We start from the raw sequence: 16,258 nt of genomic DNA, 5'->3' as shown, positions 1-16,258 counted from the left end.
ACACCCCCAAAATTTGGACCTTTTATATAATCAAAAACACTGTTTTTATTTCACAAAATCATCATTCAAACTTTGGGAGTGTCACTGCTACATTTATTCTCCATAGAAAATAAATGCAAAGCAACAAAAAAATTTAAAACTATTAAAGTCAAAATTAACTAAGTGGTCTAAAAGGTGGCCCATAAAATATTACAACCAATTCCCATAAAATAAATAACAAAATCCAACTTAAACTGAAATAGAAATTGTCTCTTGACTAGGTACGTGGTTATTCTAAGCGTCTCCTCACTCATAGCCAAATACCTTTACCAACCTGCGAAAAAAAAGAAAAAGAAAAGAGACAAGAGAGACGGACTCTCTAAAATCATATAAACTGAGTAATTCCAACTCCATCCCGTAAAATAAATAATTTTAGTTGAAAACGTTTTGTGTACATAAAATAAATAATTAAACAACAGGTATCAATTTAATAATACCATTATTAAACTTATCACATAAGATCAATCTTAATTAAGTGAGGGAAAGAGAACGCTAAGGGTCGCGCGTAACCCTTGAAAATGGCCAAAGTAAGATGAGTACAGAATGTCCCTAGTGTGCACACCCCTCACTAATTGACTAAGGGTCTCCGCGACCGCGCACCAAAAGAATTAGGAGGATGACTAAGCAGAAAGTTTAATACAGAATAATAGAAACCTGCTAGAAGCCTACCGGGTCTCCACTAAAGTGCACCGATAGAGCAACATCTAGAAGGCCAACCTGTTCCTAACCCTTACAGGATTTTCCCTCTAAAATTACACTTTACGTTATTAGTAATTTAATAAGGTTCAGACATATAGACAAGTAAACATAGAGAACCAAAACAAGGACTGTCGCTTATCCTTTCACCATCCACCATTATTCTCATTTAGAATCATCAATAAGTGTAATTATGTCTGATGTAATCAACTTTACTGCATTTCCAGAGTATTATCCACAATCAGTGCATATCTACATCACCAGGTACCCATTTTATTGAAAAGTAACTATAAAATAGAAAACGTATTTGACAAGTAATTATACATAGTATTACAAGTACGTACGAAGATCAACGCTATCAAGTAGTAGTATAAGGCAAGCTTCATTATTAACACATTATTACTTATATATTTATCCTCTATCACATAGTAGCACATACACATATCCGAAACATCTTCCTACCGGGATACTAAATATGATGTACATTGAAAACTACCTTAAACGAGCGTAATCCGCACTTCGAATATCCTTCCATGATCCCTACGCTACTTTCATCCACAAGAATCCTATCAAGAATCCTTAATTAATCTACTGTTCTAAGCCTCATTGACCACCATAATCAAGTTAGAAGTAAATTCATTTTCGTAAAACTTAACCAGAAAATAATTAACATAAAAAATAAAACCATCTTTACTGATTTCTAAAACCAAAATAGACAAAGTTAACTATCCATTAGACATTAATAATCGTTTAATCAAAACTAAACTCTTTATGACTAAGCTATGTTTAATTAACGCTTATTAAGGAACAAATGGGAGGGCATAAGTACTATATAGGAAAGCGTGTTAATTTCTTACTTACCAGATGTTGGCATTGACAATGTCGTATAGATTGAAGGTGGTGATGATGGGTTTATCCACATAGATGGAGATGGAGGGGTGCTTAATGATGGTGAAATGGTGATGACGGCAGTCGACAAAAGAAAACTGAGGGAGGTTGGGCTTTTCTTTGGGTCACGTAACATGGAAATTTTGAGGGTTTGACGGTTTATATATAGACAAGGTTAGGATTAGAGTTTAACTAAGAGATTTAAATTTCGTTAAGATGATTGAATAAGTCGAAAAATTCATTTTCTCCTTCTTTAAAATCATTAAAACCTTAATTTTTAATTTAAAAAAATAATAATTTTAATTTATCAAAATAATTTATAAGAAAGTATCCGAAAATTCTGGTTATTACATCTACACCCACTAAAAAAACAAAGTTCGTCCTCGAACTTTACAGTTAGCTCTTACATAAGATCCACTTATAATAAAACTTCGGGGAATTACATCTTCATCTTCATCAACATCACTATCCACCCCAACCCCTTCATCTCCAAAAATAATCAACACATATTTGATCTAGAGAATCGAAAGTTATCATAGATGGATCACCATTTGTAGCTTCTACATGTGGTGTTTGATTTGGAGAAGTGAGCTCTGAAATGTGTTCACTAACATATTGTTCATCAGTAAGCATTCTTGTGAATGAACTCGTAACCCCACTTTGATTTGTCAAGGGCAAGTAGGGAAATTTTCTCGCCCATGAATCCATTTCATGAAAGATTCCAAGTGAGTTTGAGTTTCGGGTTTCTTTGGAAGTTGCTCGATGAACAATTGCATTGTGGTTGATTGTGTTTGAGACATAGCCAATAACATTGCTTTTAAAGAATTGTCACCATCCAAAGGAATGGCTACATATGAACCGGGCATCATTAGATACCTCGTTAGTAGCTTCAACTCCACATATCTCGAGTCACATCTCATAAGATCATAAACCTTACTCAAAACCTCATCATAACTCATTTGAGAATTGACAAACCCAAATTTTTGCTCTCCCCCTTTATATGTAACATCACCGCTACTTTGCGAAATTCCCCTCCCCAATGACAATAAAGAGCATAGTTTGGCAACTTCATATTTTAAACAACAAACAATTAATCAACACACAAATTAAAGGAGAGAAGATGCATGACGTATCTAACCATAAAATTAAACAATATGACACTAGTAATTGACCATATTCTAGTCCCTTATAATTCAATTAGTTTATCATACTAGCATCTATCAATTAAAAATGCCATGGATGATTTTAAAATAATATGAATAATAACATAGCTAACTCAATTAGCGGTTTGACATACTACCTCCGTTCTTTAATATTAGTTTCCACCCACTCACATTGTTGGACAATTTATAGCCACTCATTTTCCATTTGTTACCCCACCATCACATGTTCACCAAAATTCCTTAATTACTGTGCAAATAGTAACCGTAAAGATCATTTAGGAACGGAGGTAGTACATTAACAACAACAAAAAATTGCAATTCATGATAATTATGATCATAACACCATCAAACAAACCTAAGCATAATCTTCATTATAACATCATTAAACAAACCAAAACATGATCTCAATTTTTACTCAATTATCAATTAAATTCGAATTTACAAAAAAAAGAAGAAATTAGGGCTTTACCTGAGAGAAGCCATAGCAACGGCAGTCTGCGACAACGGTGGTGCGGAAGAGCACGGTGGTGAGGAAGCGTTCGCCGGAGAATTATATGGCCGGTGACGTCGGTGGTTTTTGTAACACCCCGACAATTCTCTCTTTTCTAAAATAATCTTTTAATATAAAACGTAGAGAATTATCAAGGCATTATCGCCCGTGTGAAAACGTAACGGCTTATTCAGAATTTTGCAGCGGAAAACATAAAACTAACTTTAGGTTTATAAATAATCGATTACAGGTTTAGTCCCAAAAAATCATCCAACGAAAATAAGGAAATATAAATAGTACGACAAGTTTAAAGTCCCAATTAACAAACCCAAGTCAACTTAGTAAATCAAAACTAAATACAAGCTCTCTATTCCCGATCCCAATGATGCAACATCTTCAAACCTGCAGATGGACAATGCTTATTGATTCTTAGAGACTGCTCACCAAAGATTGGGTCATCACAGGATCAATAAGGCATAGCCATGATCAACATGCACAAGCAAAAGCACGTAATCAGCAAAGCTGAGTACTACATACTAAATCAATAATAATCCTAACATGATTCTATTAAACGAACAATCCTAACATGGTACTAAATAAAACATAAGCAAGGATAATCAAGATATATTGACTTGAAGACTATATTTGACTGAACTAGACCTTTGTATCATTAACATTATTTTAATTGAAATAGTCAATGGACTGAGTTGTCTACTAGAAACTTCTTCTTCTTCACTAAGGAAGACGAGGTACGGGCGCGACTCCGTAAACCCCAATGACCTGCGATATCGAGGGACTTTTAAATAAAAATAGAACCGGTGATCAATCCGGCCCCAGAAAAAGCCATAGGCTACCCATGACCCCAACTCCTGATTGTCCGTCACTTTAGACGTGCACAGTCTAAAGCTATTGCTACTCATTTTCACTTTACATGACTTAACTTTTAATACTTGGTTATGAATCATCAAACATAAATATTATATTCAACAAGTAAACACAACTTCTTTTATCTTTGAATTAAACCAGTGATCACAACATTCAACCAAGAGACAATTCCAACTATTTTAATCCTTCCTTTACCCATATTTAAAAACCTTTATTAGGTATAAGGTTCAACTACCAAACAAGGTCCTCGGCCCTTATAAAGTAGTGAAAATCTAAAGAGGAACAACGATCAATAAAGATCTAAACCAATATTAAATACTATAAAGTTCCCCAAAACCAACATGCTTGCATCAATATTCCATGCTAACATGATTCAATTCTTATAAATAAAGTTCTATGCTCAACGCATTAATTCAACGACATTGAACATGAAACTCCAACATAAACAAGTTCATAAATATATTCATCATATTCTCAATACAACACACATCCAAGCACACAGGTATGTACGTACCTTGTGTAAACAAACTGATAGGCCACTTTAACGAATTCAAAAGTCGCCCACAAAGAATTCTCCGCCTAAAATAATCAAGAAACGTACCCAAATCAATTTCTAATCATTGACAACCATAATAAAGCATTCTAAATGCATCCTAACCATATCTAGAACCTTCCCCAATATCAAAACTTAAACATTTGATTTCCTAGCATCATAATTATTGAACTAGTGATTGAAATTCGTTGAAAACTTTTTGCAAACATCGTACTTTAAATTTTCAGCAACATAAATTCATTTAAAAGCTTCACCAAGGTCAATCTACGTTCCTAGTATCTCAAAACAACAAATTCAATAATCCATACTCAACCTACCATGATTTATAATCATAAAAACCTGGAATTTCATACTTTAAACAATCAAAATTAATATTTCAAAGTAATTTGATAATCTGAAAATTAATAACTTTATTATATAATTTGCATAATCCGAAATTTATGATTTAAATCACAAAACCCATAACTTTAATTCAAGAAAACATAATTCAAATTAGTAAATCATGAATAAGCCCTAACTTAATTTTTAATTAACCAAAATTGAAATTAATTAGTTTATAATATCAACACCAAATCTGAAAATCATATTCAAACCATAAAGATTATAAATTTAATTCAAGAACATAATTTAAATTAATAAACATAATTAAAACCCTAACTTAAACATTATTAACAAATCTGAAAATAATTAAATTAATTTCAACAACATATAATCTGAAATTTCATAACTTCATCATAAAAACATAAATTTAATTCAAGAAACATAAATCAAATTATTAAAACTTAATTAAAACATTAATTAGTTTTAAGGGTTTGGAAATAACCAAAGGAGATAGAAGGGGAGCTGGCCGATGGCGGGCTGCGCGACGGCGGTGCAGGTGGTCGCGGAGGTTGGCGGCGCTTGTGGATGGTGGTGGTTGTGCACGCAAGAAGCAAGAAGAGAGGGAGCTGCGGTTTCGTGCGTGACAGAGAAAGGAGGGCGGCTGCGGCTGCTGGGCGACGCGACGCGACAATAGGGGTCGGTACTGGGCAGTCGGTGGTGGCGCGACTGGTCGCTGGGGGGAGCGGCGGTTGTTGCGGTGGTTGCTGCAATTCAATAACAGGAAAGAATGAAGCAAAGAGAGAGAAGAGAAAGGAGAACGAAAGGAAAACGAGTGAGAGAAGGAGAAGGAGATTACCCGACACAGGAGGAGGAGCGACGGTGGTCGGGTGGAAGCGACTGGTGGCGCAGGGAGGTGGTGCGACGGCTGATGGTGGTGGCTAGGGCAGCAAGGAGTTTGAGGGTTGAAGGTATTCACGTGACATAGGAAGAGAGAAGGGGTTTTGGTGTTATTTTGTTTTTACGTGAAATAGAAAAGGGAGTTTTTGGGTTTTTATTTTGGGCTTTTCCCATGTGGGCTAGCTAGGATTAGGATTTGGGTTTTAGTGTTTGAGTCAAAATCGAATAGGATTGTTTTTTCGAATTCAACGAGTTTTCCTAATTCAAATTCTTTTCAACATAAAATTCTAAAATTATTCTTGATTGCAAAAATCGTTAAAATATTTAGAATATATTTAAATAAAATTAAATATACATTAAATACATAAATATAATAAAGTTCAAAAATCGTTAAATATTTAGAACGTACTTAAAATAAAATAAATATACGTTAATTATATATTTATTACTAAAATTCATAAATTCTACTTTAATATAAATAATATACATTAAAATATATTAATAAAATTTATAAATTTACGGGGGATTACAGTTTTCGGCCGCGGACAGGCAGTATGGGGTGGGATGGTTTGGAGCACCATCGACGGAGAGGAAGGGAAGAATGGAGCTGGCTTTGTTTTTTGTGATATTTTGAAACTCGAAATCACTTTTGATTTGCTGTAGATGTAAGAGGTAAACCGCTATCTCAAATGACGGTTCATTAAAGCTTAAATCGCCAATTGAGATAGCGGTTAACCCCATTTAACCGCTCTTTCAGGTGCTGTTGTAACACCCCAACAATTCCCATTTTCTAAAATAACCTCTTTTTAAATATAACTGTAGGGAATTATCAAAGTATTATCGCCCGTGTGAAAACGTTACGGCTTATTCAGAATTTTGCAGCGGAAAACATAAAACTAACTTTTAGGTTCATAAATAATCTATTACACATTAGGTCCAAAACAATTAACTGAATTAAGGAAATACGAATAGTACGACAAATTTCAAATCCAAGTTAACAAATTAAATCACTTAATTAAACGAATAGAACTACAAGCTCTCTAATACCGATCCCAATGATGCATCATCTTCAAACCTGTAGATGGGCAACGCTTATTGATCCTTAGAGACTGCTCACCAAAGATGGGTCATCACAGGATCAATAAGGCATAGCCATGATCAACACACACAAACAAAGCACGTAATCAGCAAAGCTGAGTACTACATACTAAAACAACAACAATCCTAGCATGATACTATCAAACCAACAACCCTAACATGATACTAATAAATATAAGGAAGGACAGACAAAACATAATAAATTGACGATTATACTTGACTAGACTAAGCTAGGCTTAATAACCATAATATTATTTTAGTTGAAATAGACAATGGACCGAGTTGACCATCCAGAAGTCTTCACTAAGGAAGACGAGGTACGGGCGCGACTCCGTAACCTCAGTGACCTGCGATATCGAGGAACGTTTAAATAAAAATAGGACACGGTGATCAATCCGGTCCCAGAAAAGGCCATGGGCTACCACCATGAACCCCAACTCCTGTTTGTCCGTCACTTCAGACGTGCACAGTCTAAAGCTATTGCTATTCAGTTTCACTTTACATGATTTACAAATTGAGATTCCGTTATGACTCAACCATTACATAAGACAGACAATTCACAATTGTTCACAACTGTTTTTATCTTGGAATTAAGTAAGTGATCATAAAAGCATCAATCAAGACTCATTCCAACTTAACCAACCTTTCCTTTAACCATGAGCAACCCTGTATATGGGCATAAAGTTTCAACTTACTAAACAAGGTCCTCCGCCCTTATAAAGTAGTGAAAAGATAGAAAGGGAATAACAACCAATTGATCCAACCCAATCATATAGAATAATCTAGTGTTCCCAACCAACATGTTTGTATCAAACATCCATACTAACATGTTACAGTTCTTATAGTGCAAAATAAGTTCAATAAGTTTGTCCAACAGTATTAAACATGCACATTCAATATAACCCAGTTCGTCCATAATATCAACATCACCAAGTTCAACAATAATATCAACATAACCAAGTTCAACAACAAGATTCAACATGGTTTCAACAATTAGCACACGTTCCAAGCACACAGGTATGTACGTACCTTGTGTAAACAAACTGATAGGCCACTTTAACACTTTCAAAAGTCGCCCACAAAGAATTCTCCGCCTAAAACAATCAAGAAACGTACCTAAATCAATTCCTAATCATTGGAAACCATAACAAAGCATTCTAAATGCATCCTAAACATATTTAGAACATTTCCCAATATCAAAACTTAAACCTTTGATTTCCTATCATCATAATTATTAAATTAGTGATTGAAATTCGTTGAAAACTCTTTGCAAACATCGTACTTTAAATTTTCAGAAACATAACTAATTTCAAACTATTCCAAAACATAATTAACATTCTTAAGATCATAAAAATAATAGCTTTAATAATGTATAATCATTCTATTATGATTTTAGAACATTAAAACCTTAAAAATCCATGCTTTAATAATTAAATTCCTTATTTCAATTCAACTATGTAATCTGAAAATTAAATTATCAATTAAGCATAATGTATAATCTGAAAATCTAACTTAATCATAAAAACTTATAATTTATATTCACGAAACATGAATTAAGTTAATAAAACTTCATTAAAACCCTAATTTAAACGTAATTAACAAATCTGAAAATAATTAAATTAATTTCGACAACATATAATCTAAAAATTAGTAATTAAATCATAAAAATCATAAATTTATTCAATCAAAACATAAATTAAATTGATAAAATATAATTAAAACATTTAATTACTTAGGTTTTAAGAAATAACCAAAAGAGAGAAGGAAAGAAGGCTGGCCGGAGGTGGTTCAGCGGCGCGGCGGCGCGGCGTCAATGGGGCGGTGGTGCGCGCGGCAATGGGGCGGTGGTGCGCGCGGTGGTGGCTGCCGCAACAACATAACACGAGTGAGGAGGATGAATAAACAACAAGGGAAAGGGGAACGAAAGGGAACAAAAGAAAACGAAAGGGAAGAGGAAGAGGTACCGACGGAGGACGGCTGGTGGCAGAGCCGCACACGGTGGTGCGTGGCTGGGCGTAGTGACGAATGCTGGTGGTCCTCGGTGGTGGTTGTGCGAAAAACGAAAGCCACAATTAAGGGGAGAGGAGGAGTGATAAACGGAAAGGGAGATCGAAGAAGAAACAGAGGGGAGAGGAGAGTTACCGACGGCGGCGTGCAGGTGGAAGGGTGGTCGCGGCGGCGGCTGTTGATGGTGGTTGACGCAGGCGGAGAGGGGGCTGCAAGGAGGAGAGGGAGGAGGTTGGTTTCACGTGAAGGAGGAGGAATAAGGAGGGTTTGGGATTTGAGTTTTACGTGAAGTAAAAACAAGGAGAGGGTTATGGGTTTACTTGGTAGTTTATTTAACTTGGGCTTTACTACTTGGGCTAGGATTAAGATTTAGTTTGTTGAATCCAAAATGGTTAGGATTGCTTCCTAATTTCAATCGAACGGAATTTCGTAATTCGAATTCGTTTTAACTTAAAATTCTAAAATCATTTTCAATTTCGTAAATCGTTGAAAATATTAAAATGTAATAAATAAATATACGTTAATTATATTATTTATTTCCAAAATTCGTAAATTCTATTCAAATACAATTAACTATATTTTAAAATTTATTAATAAAATTTATAAAATTACGGGGGATTACAATCTACCCCTCTTAAAAGAAGTTTCGTCCCGAAACTTGACAAGAAATTTCCCACACTTTCCCCAAAAGCTTTTAACTTATTCTTACTAGAGAAGTATTTGTGCCACCTAAGTGCACTATTTTGCCAACTCAAAGCTGTTTGTGTTACTCATGAACACCTTTTCTTATGCGGAGAATCTATTTGCTTTGCATCAACTTGTAAAGGTTGCTAAAAATAAGCATAAAATGCATAAAAATACCATAAAAATAGGTAAAAAGCGCGAATTTCTATCGCATTCTACCCCCTTAAAGAAAACGAGTTACGCCCTCGTAACTCACCTCAGGGAATAGCTAACCAAAATTCTCTTTCGACGAATTCTCTTTTCAAAATTCCCATTTCATTAAAACTACTAACTTTAGACTTTTCACAACAGATGACGAAACAAAAGAACAAGTCACCACGAATTAAATAATGCTTAACTTGCGCGGAGTTAATAGAAAAGTACCAGAATCTATATCGGAAGATCGTTCATCCTCATTCTGATTCATCATGTACAACTTTCCTGGAGCCTTATTCGGGTTGTTGTTATCATTTGCAGGCTTATTATAGTTCTCTTGATTGTTTTGTGCCCCTCCAGGCTTTGAATTTTGACCTCCAAACTGGTTAAACCTCACTTGGTTTCCAGCTTTATTACTATTTTGTTCCTTTCTGTGCTTAGTGAAGCACTCATACTCCCTATGTCCCCTTTTCTGACAATAGTTGCAGGTCACTAATTCTCCGTTGCAGTTCTTACCAGGGTGATTGCTACTGCACATCTTGCAATGATGCACTCTCTTAGATTGGTTCGAATTGTTGTGGTGCCCCTGATTGCTTCTTCCCTGAAAATTTCCATTTCCACTCTCATTCCTATTCACGTTTCTATTCTTCTTGAAATTCCCTCGGTTTTTCCCAGCATCAAACTCTTTTCTTTTCTCCCCAATAACATTTTTCTTGTCCCTTCTAGACTGCAAACCATGAATATGGGCGGTTCTCTCATACGCATTCTCTAAAGGTATAAAGGTTTCTCCACCTAATTCCAACTGGATCTCATCGGTCAACCCTTGCTCAAACATCTGAGCCTTTATCTCCTCTATGGCTACAACCTCAGGTGTAAACTTCGACAACGCTATAAATTTGCTATAATATTCAGCGATGGTCATACTCCCCATCCCAAGGTTTATGAATTCCTGCGCTTTTCGTTTTGTAATAAAAGGAGGATAAAACTTTTCCCTCAATGCAACAACAAATGAGTCCCAATTAAATCTCTCGGCAGTACTTAGCCTAGTTTCATTCTCTCTCCACCACAGATCGGCTTCATCTTTTAGGTAAAGGACAGCTTGACCTACTCTCATACTCATAGGGCAACTCACAGCCTCAAACTGTTTCTCAAACTCCCTAATCCAATTTTCTAAGAAGGTAAGGTCTGATTGTCCCTTGAAGTATGGTGGTTTAACCCTAGAAAGTCTTTCAAACATTTCCCCTGCAGATTTGGGGCGCTCAGTTCTTTCCTGAGTCAGCTTTTCCGCCAAAAGGCGAATAGCCACGGCTAGATCATTGTTGTTGGCCATTCTAGAACGTGACCTGCAATTAGAATACTCTACTTTAGGTTTGAAACATCACCTATACGTTATCCCATACAATTTAATACTTGAATTGACCATAAAGATCGCCTCAACCAACACTGTTCACATTAATACACATCATTTACGAAGGCACGACAATCGTTTACGAAGGTGCAACGATCGTCCACAAGATGCAATAATCATTGAAAAATAATCATCCTCTATAATTCACGAAAGACATTCACACACTGCACATAAGGCATAACATTTTGAATCATATTGGTCATGAGGGTCTAGATTGGCCCTCACTTCCTTTATGTACTCAAATCATTTAATATTATTGTGGCAATTAAATTGATCCACAATTCACACTGAGTATGCAACCAATAGAAAAATTAATCCATGACGTACTACCTAGAGGTTGGGGTATTATGGAATCCTCAAAATAGAATAAAGAACAATTCCTTGAAAACTTTAACTTTTATTGCTAACTCCATAGAGGTTTATTACATCCTTGAAAATAATAAAGAACATCTCAAACTTCAATAAACTTAAACCTTAAACAGTTGTAGCTTTGCTTGCTACTTATTCTTTAAAACATGAAAGAGCTAATTAACTATTTATGACTTCAAAATATTTGTGGCCTCTTGCCTATCCATCGCTCCTGAAAGCTTTAGGAGTGACTTTAGATCTCAAGATCATCGAACTCTTCTTCAGGGTCTTCATCGGGGTCTTCCTCAGGGTTTGCATCTTCTTCCATGTCTTCATCTTGATTAGGCTCACTTGCCATCTCCTGTTCACTTTCGAGCTCTTCATCTGAATCACTAGAAATCTCAATGGTTGGCTCATGGGTCGCTGGGTTAGGATTCCCTGCCTCAACATCTACATTCTCATTCTCCACAGCTACATCATTTTCCTCTAGGTCATTATTTACACTTACTCCCATAGGTTCTTCTGTAACTGCATCTCCAACATGACTCCCTACGATTTTACCGTCTCTAAACCCACTTTCTGCCGCCTCAATAATGGTGGTCAGAATTTCTGAATCATATTTCCATCTACCATCCCAAGTCCCATACTTAGTCAAGTTTGGAGTTCCATTATCAGAATGCATGTCTTTAAACTTTTCCTTGAGTTCTAGGTATGGAAATTTGTTAGGTAAGCAATTAATGATAGTGGCTGCTATGATATCCTTTCTCATTAAGATAGGTTGCCCTTGAACTTTAGCATAATATTCACATCCAAACACAATTTTCTTCACGTAAATATCAGGGATTTCTATATCAAGTTTCTCGAAGGATCCTATGTTGGTATACTTGGAAAGAAACATTTTATTCCTGAAATAAACAATTCCATGTCTCACTAACGATTTTCCAACCAAATCATAAACAAAGTTCAATAACGCAATAAGTTTGGTGGAATCAAACAATTCTTTATGCACATGTAAATGTAACACTTAAACAATTAGCACACGCACGTACATAACAATCAATTTCTAATGCTAGCGTTGACTAGCCACTAATGCACATATAATTCTATCTTATATGCCCTTCTTATACTACCCATCTCTCATAAGCTAAAGTATTGAAATAATTTAAATAACAAGGTAAGATGACGCTAATATAATAACATAAATAAAAATATAAAATAAATTAAGTAAAATAAATTAAGGAAATGCGTAGCGAATAAATTAGAAAATAAAGTTATTAATTCGAAAAGATTTATATTTTCTAATAACGAATTCTAACTCTTGAACAACTAAAAAAAATGTACTTTTTTTTTTTTTGTTTTTTTTGTTTTTTTTGAATAATAAATAATAAGAAAAATAGAAATGTCGAAAGTATCACTTTAACTTTAATAATAATTTGATTTCGAACTTAAATAAGAAATATTATATACTTTCAAACAGGATAAAAGGAAATCGGATCCCCAAAAAAAAGTACCAATTTTTTAACACTATAATCCGTAGAAGCTCGATTTTTAAGAAATTTATTTTAAATAACTAGATAGTTAGGCGCCTAAAATTTATTAAAATAAAACCTTAGCTTCTAGATACCACTTTGTAACACCCCAACAATTCCCATTTTCTAAAATAACCTCTTTTTAAATATAACTGTAGGGAATTATCAAAGTATTATCGCCCGTGTGAAAACGTTACGGCTTATTCAGAATTTTGCAGCGGAAAACATAAAACTAACTTTTAGGTTCATAAATAATCTATTACACATTAGGTCCAAAACAATTAACTGAATTAAGGAAATACGAATAGTACGACAAATTTCAAATCCAAGTTAACAAATTAAATCACTTAATTAAACGAATAGAACTACAAGCTCTCTAATACTGATCCCAATGATGCATCATCTTCAAACCTGTAGATGGGCAACGCTTATTGATCCTTAGAGACTGCTCACCAAAGATGGGTCATCACAGGATCAATAAGGCATAGCCATGATCAACACACACAAACAAAGCACGTAATCAGCAAAGCTGAGTACTACATACTAAAACAACAACAATCCTAGCATGATACTATCAAACCAACAACCCTAACATGATACTAATAAATATAAGGAAGGACAGACAAAACATAATAAATTGACGATTATACTTGACTAGACTAAGCTAGGCTTAATAACCATAATATTATTTTAGTTGAAATAGACAATGGACCGAGTTGACCATCCAGAAGTCTTCACTAAGGAAGACGAGGTACGGGCGCGACTCCGTAACCTCAGTGACCTGCGATATCGAGGAACGTTTAAATAAAAATAGGACACGGTGATCAATCCGGTCCCAGAAAAGGCCATGGGCTACCACCATGAACCCCAACTCCTGTTTGTCCGTCACTTCAGACGTGCACAGTCTAAAGCTATTGCTATTCAGTTTCACTTTACATGATTTACAAATTGAGATTCCGTTATGACTCAACCATTACATAAGACAGACAATTCACAATTGTTCACAACTGTTTTTATCTTGGAATTAAGTAAGTGATCATAAAAGCATCAATCAAGACTCATTCCAACTTAACCAACCTTTCCTTTAACCATGAGCAACCCTGTATATGGGCATAAAGTTTCAACTTACTAAACAAGGTCCTCCGCCCTTATAAAGTAGTGAAAAGATAGAAAGGGAATAACAACCAATTGATCCAACCCAATCATATAGAATAATCTAGTGTTCCCAACCAACATGTTTGTATCAAACATCCATACTAACATGTTACAGTTCTTATAGTGCAAAATAAGTTCAATAAGTTTGTCCAACAGTATTAAACATGCACATTCAATATAACCCAGTTCGTCCATAATATCAACATCACCAAGTTCAACAATAATATCAACATAACCAAGTTCAACAACAAGATTCAACATGGTTTCAACAATTAGCACACGTTCCAAGCACACAGGTATGTACGTACCTTGTGTAAACAAACTGATAGGCCACTTTAACACTTTCAAAAGTCGCCCACAAAGAATTCTCCGCCTAAAACAATCAAGAAACGTACCTAAATCAATTCCTAATCATTGGAAACCATAACAAAGCATTCTAAATGCATCCTAAACATATTTAGAACATTTCCCAATATCAAAACTTAAACCTTTGATTTCCTATCATCATAATTATTAAATTAGTGATTGAAATTCGTTGAAAACTCTTTGCAAACATCGTACTTTAAATTTTCAGAAACATAACTAATTTCAAACTATTCCAAAACATAATTAACATTCTTAAGATCATAAAAATAATAGCTTTAATAATGTATAATCATTCTATTATGATTTTAGAACATTAAAACCTTAAAAATCCATGCTTTAATAATTAAATTCCTTATTTCAATTCAACTATGTAATCTGAAAATTAAATTATCAATTAAGCATAATGTATAATCTGAAAATCTAACTTAATCATAAAAACTTATAATTTATATTCACGAAACATGAATTAAGTTAATAAAACTTCATTAAAACCCTAATTTAAACGTAATTAACAAATCTGAAAATAATTAAATTAATTTCGACAACATATAATCTAAAAATTAGTAATTAAATCATAAAAATCATAAATTTATTCAATCAAAACATAAATTAAATTGATAAAATATAATTAAAACATTTAATTACTTAGGGTTTAAGAAATAACCAAAAGAGAGAAGGAAAGAAGGCTGGCCGGAGGTGGTTCAGCGGCGCGGCGGCGCGGCGGCAATGGGGCGATGGTGCGCGCGGCAATGGGGCGGTGGTGCGCGCGGTGGTGGCTGCCGCAACAACATAACACGAGTGAGGAGGATGAATAAACAACAAGGGAAAGGGGAACGAAAGGGAACAAAAGAAAACGAAAGGGAAGAGGAAGAGGTACCGACGGAGGACGACTGGTGGCAGAGCCGCACACGGTGGTGCGTGGCTGGGCGTAGTGACGAATGCTGGTGGTCCTCGGTGGTGGTTGTGCGAAAAACGAAAGCCACAATTAAGGGGAGAGGAGGAGTGATAAACGGAAAGGGAGATCGAAGAAGAAACAGAGGGGAGAGGAGAGTTACCGACGGCGGCGTGCAGGTGGAAGGGTGGTCGCGGCGGCGGCTGTTGATGGTGGTTGACGTAGGCGGAGAGGGGGCGGCAAGGAGGAGAGGGAGGAGGTTGGTTTCACGTGAAGGAGGAGGAATAAGGAGGGTTTGGGATTTGAGTTTTACGTGAAGTAAAAACAAGGAGAGGGTTATGGGTTTACTTGGTAGTTTATTTAACTTGGGCTTTACTACTTGGGCTAGGATTAAGATTTAGTTTGTTGAATCCAAAATGGTTAGGATTGCTTCCTAATTTCAATCGAACGGAATTTCGTAATTCGAATTCGTTTTAACTTAAAATTCTAAAATCATTTTCAATTTCGTAAATCGTTGAAAATATTAAAATGTAATAAATAAATATACGTTAATTATATTATTTATTTCCAAAATTCGTAAATTCTATTCAAATACAATTAACTATATTTTAAAATTTATTAATAAAATTTATAAAATTACGGGG

General features: G+C 35.0%; 2 long non-coding RNA genes across 3 annotated transcripts; both read right to left on the bottom strand.

Annotated features, from left to right (window-relative positions):
* Positions 1-3,448: 3,448 nt before the first annotated feature.
* LOC130460583 (uncharacterized) lies at positions 3,449-9,646 on the bottom strand. Of its 2 annotated transcripts, none has more exons than XR_008920433.1 (4): positions 8,995-9,646; positions 8,782-8,893; positions 8,060-8,124; positions 3,449-3,712 (listed from the first exon to the last, which is right to left on the bottom strand). It is a non-coding gene; the product is annotated as an uncharacterized lncRNA (long non-coding RNA). The 2 variants fall into 2 exon arrangements; XR_008920432.1 differs by lacking the exon at positions 3,449-3,712 and adding an exon at positions 6,841-7,041.
* A 3,677-nt stretch (positions 9,647-13,323) lies between these two features.
* On the bottom strand, positions 13,324-15,533 carry LOC130460584 (uncharacterized). The gene is made up of 3 exons (XR_008920434.1): positions 15,387-15,533; positions 14,665-14,729; positions 13,324-13,646 (listed from the first exon to the last, which is right to left on the bottom strand). It is a non-coding gene; the product is annotated as an uncharacterized lncRNA (long non-coding RNA).
* Between the last annotated feature and the right edge of the window lie 725 nt (positions 15,534-16,258).

The sequence above is a fragment of the Spinacia oleracea genome, chromosome 5, assembly GCF_020520425.1.
Source record: "Spinacia oleracea cultivar Varoflay chromosome 5, BTI_SOV_V1, whole genome shotgun sequence".
NCBI lineage: Eukaryota > Viridiplantae > Streptophyta > Magnoliopsida > Caryophyllales > Amaranthaceae > Spinacia > Spinacia oleracea.
Note: the sequence above shows the minus strand (reverse complement) of the source record. Positions and strands in the feature narration are given on the sequence as shown.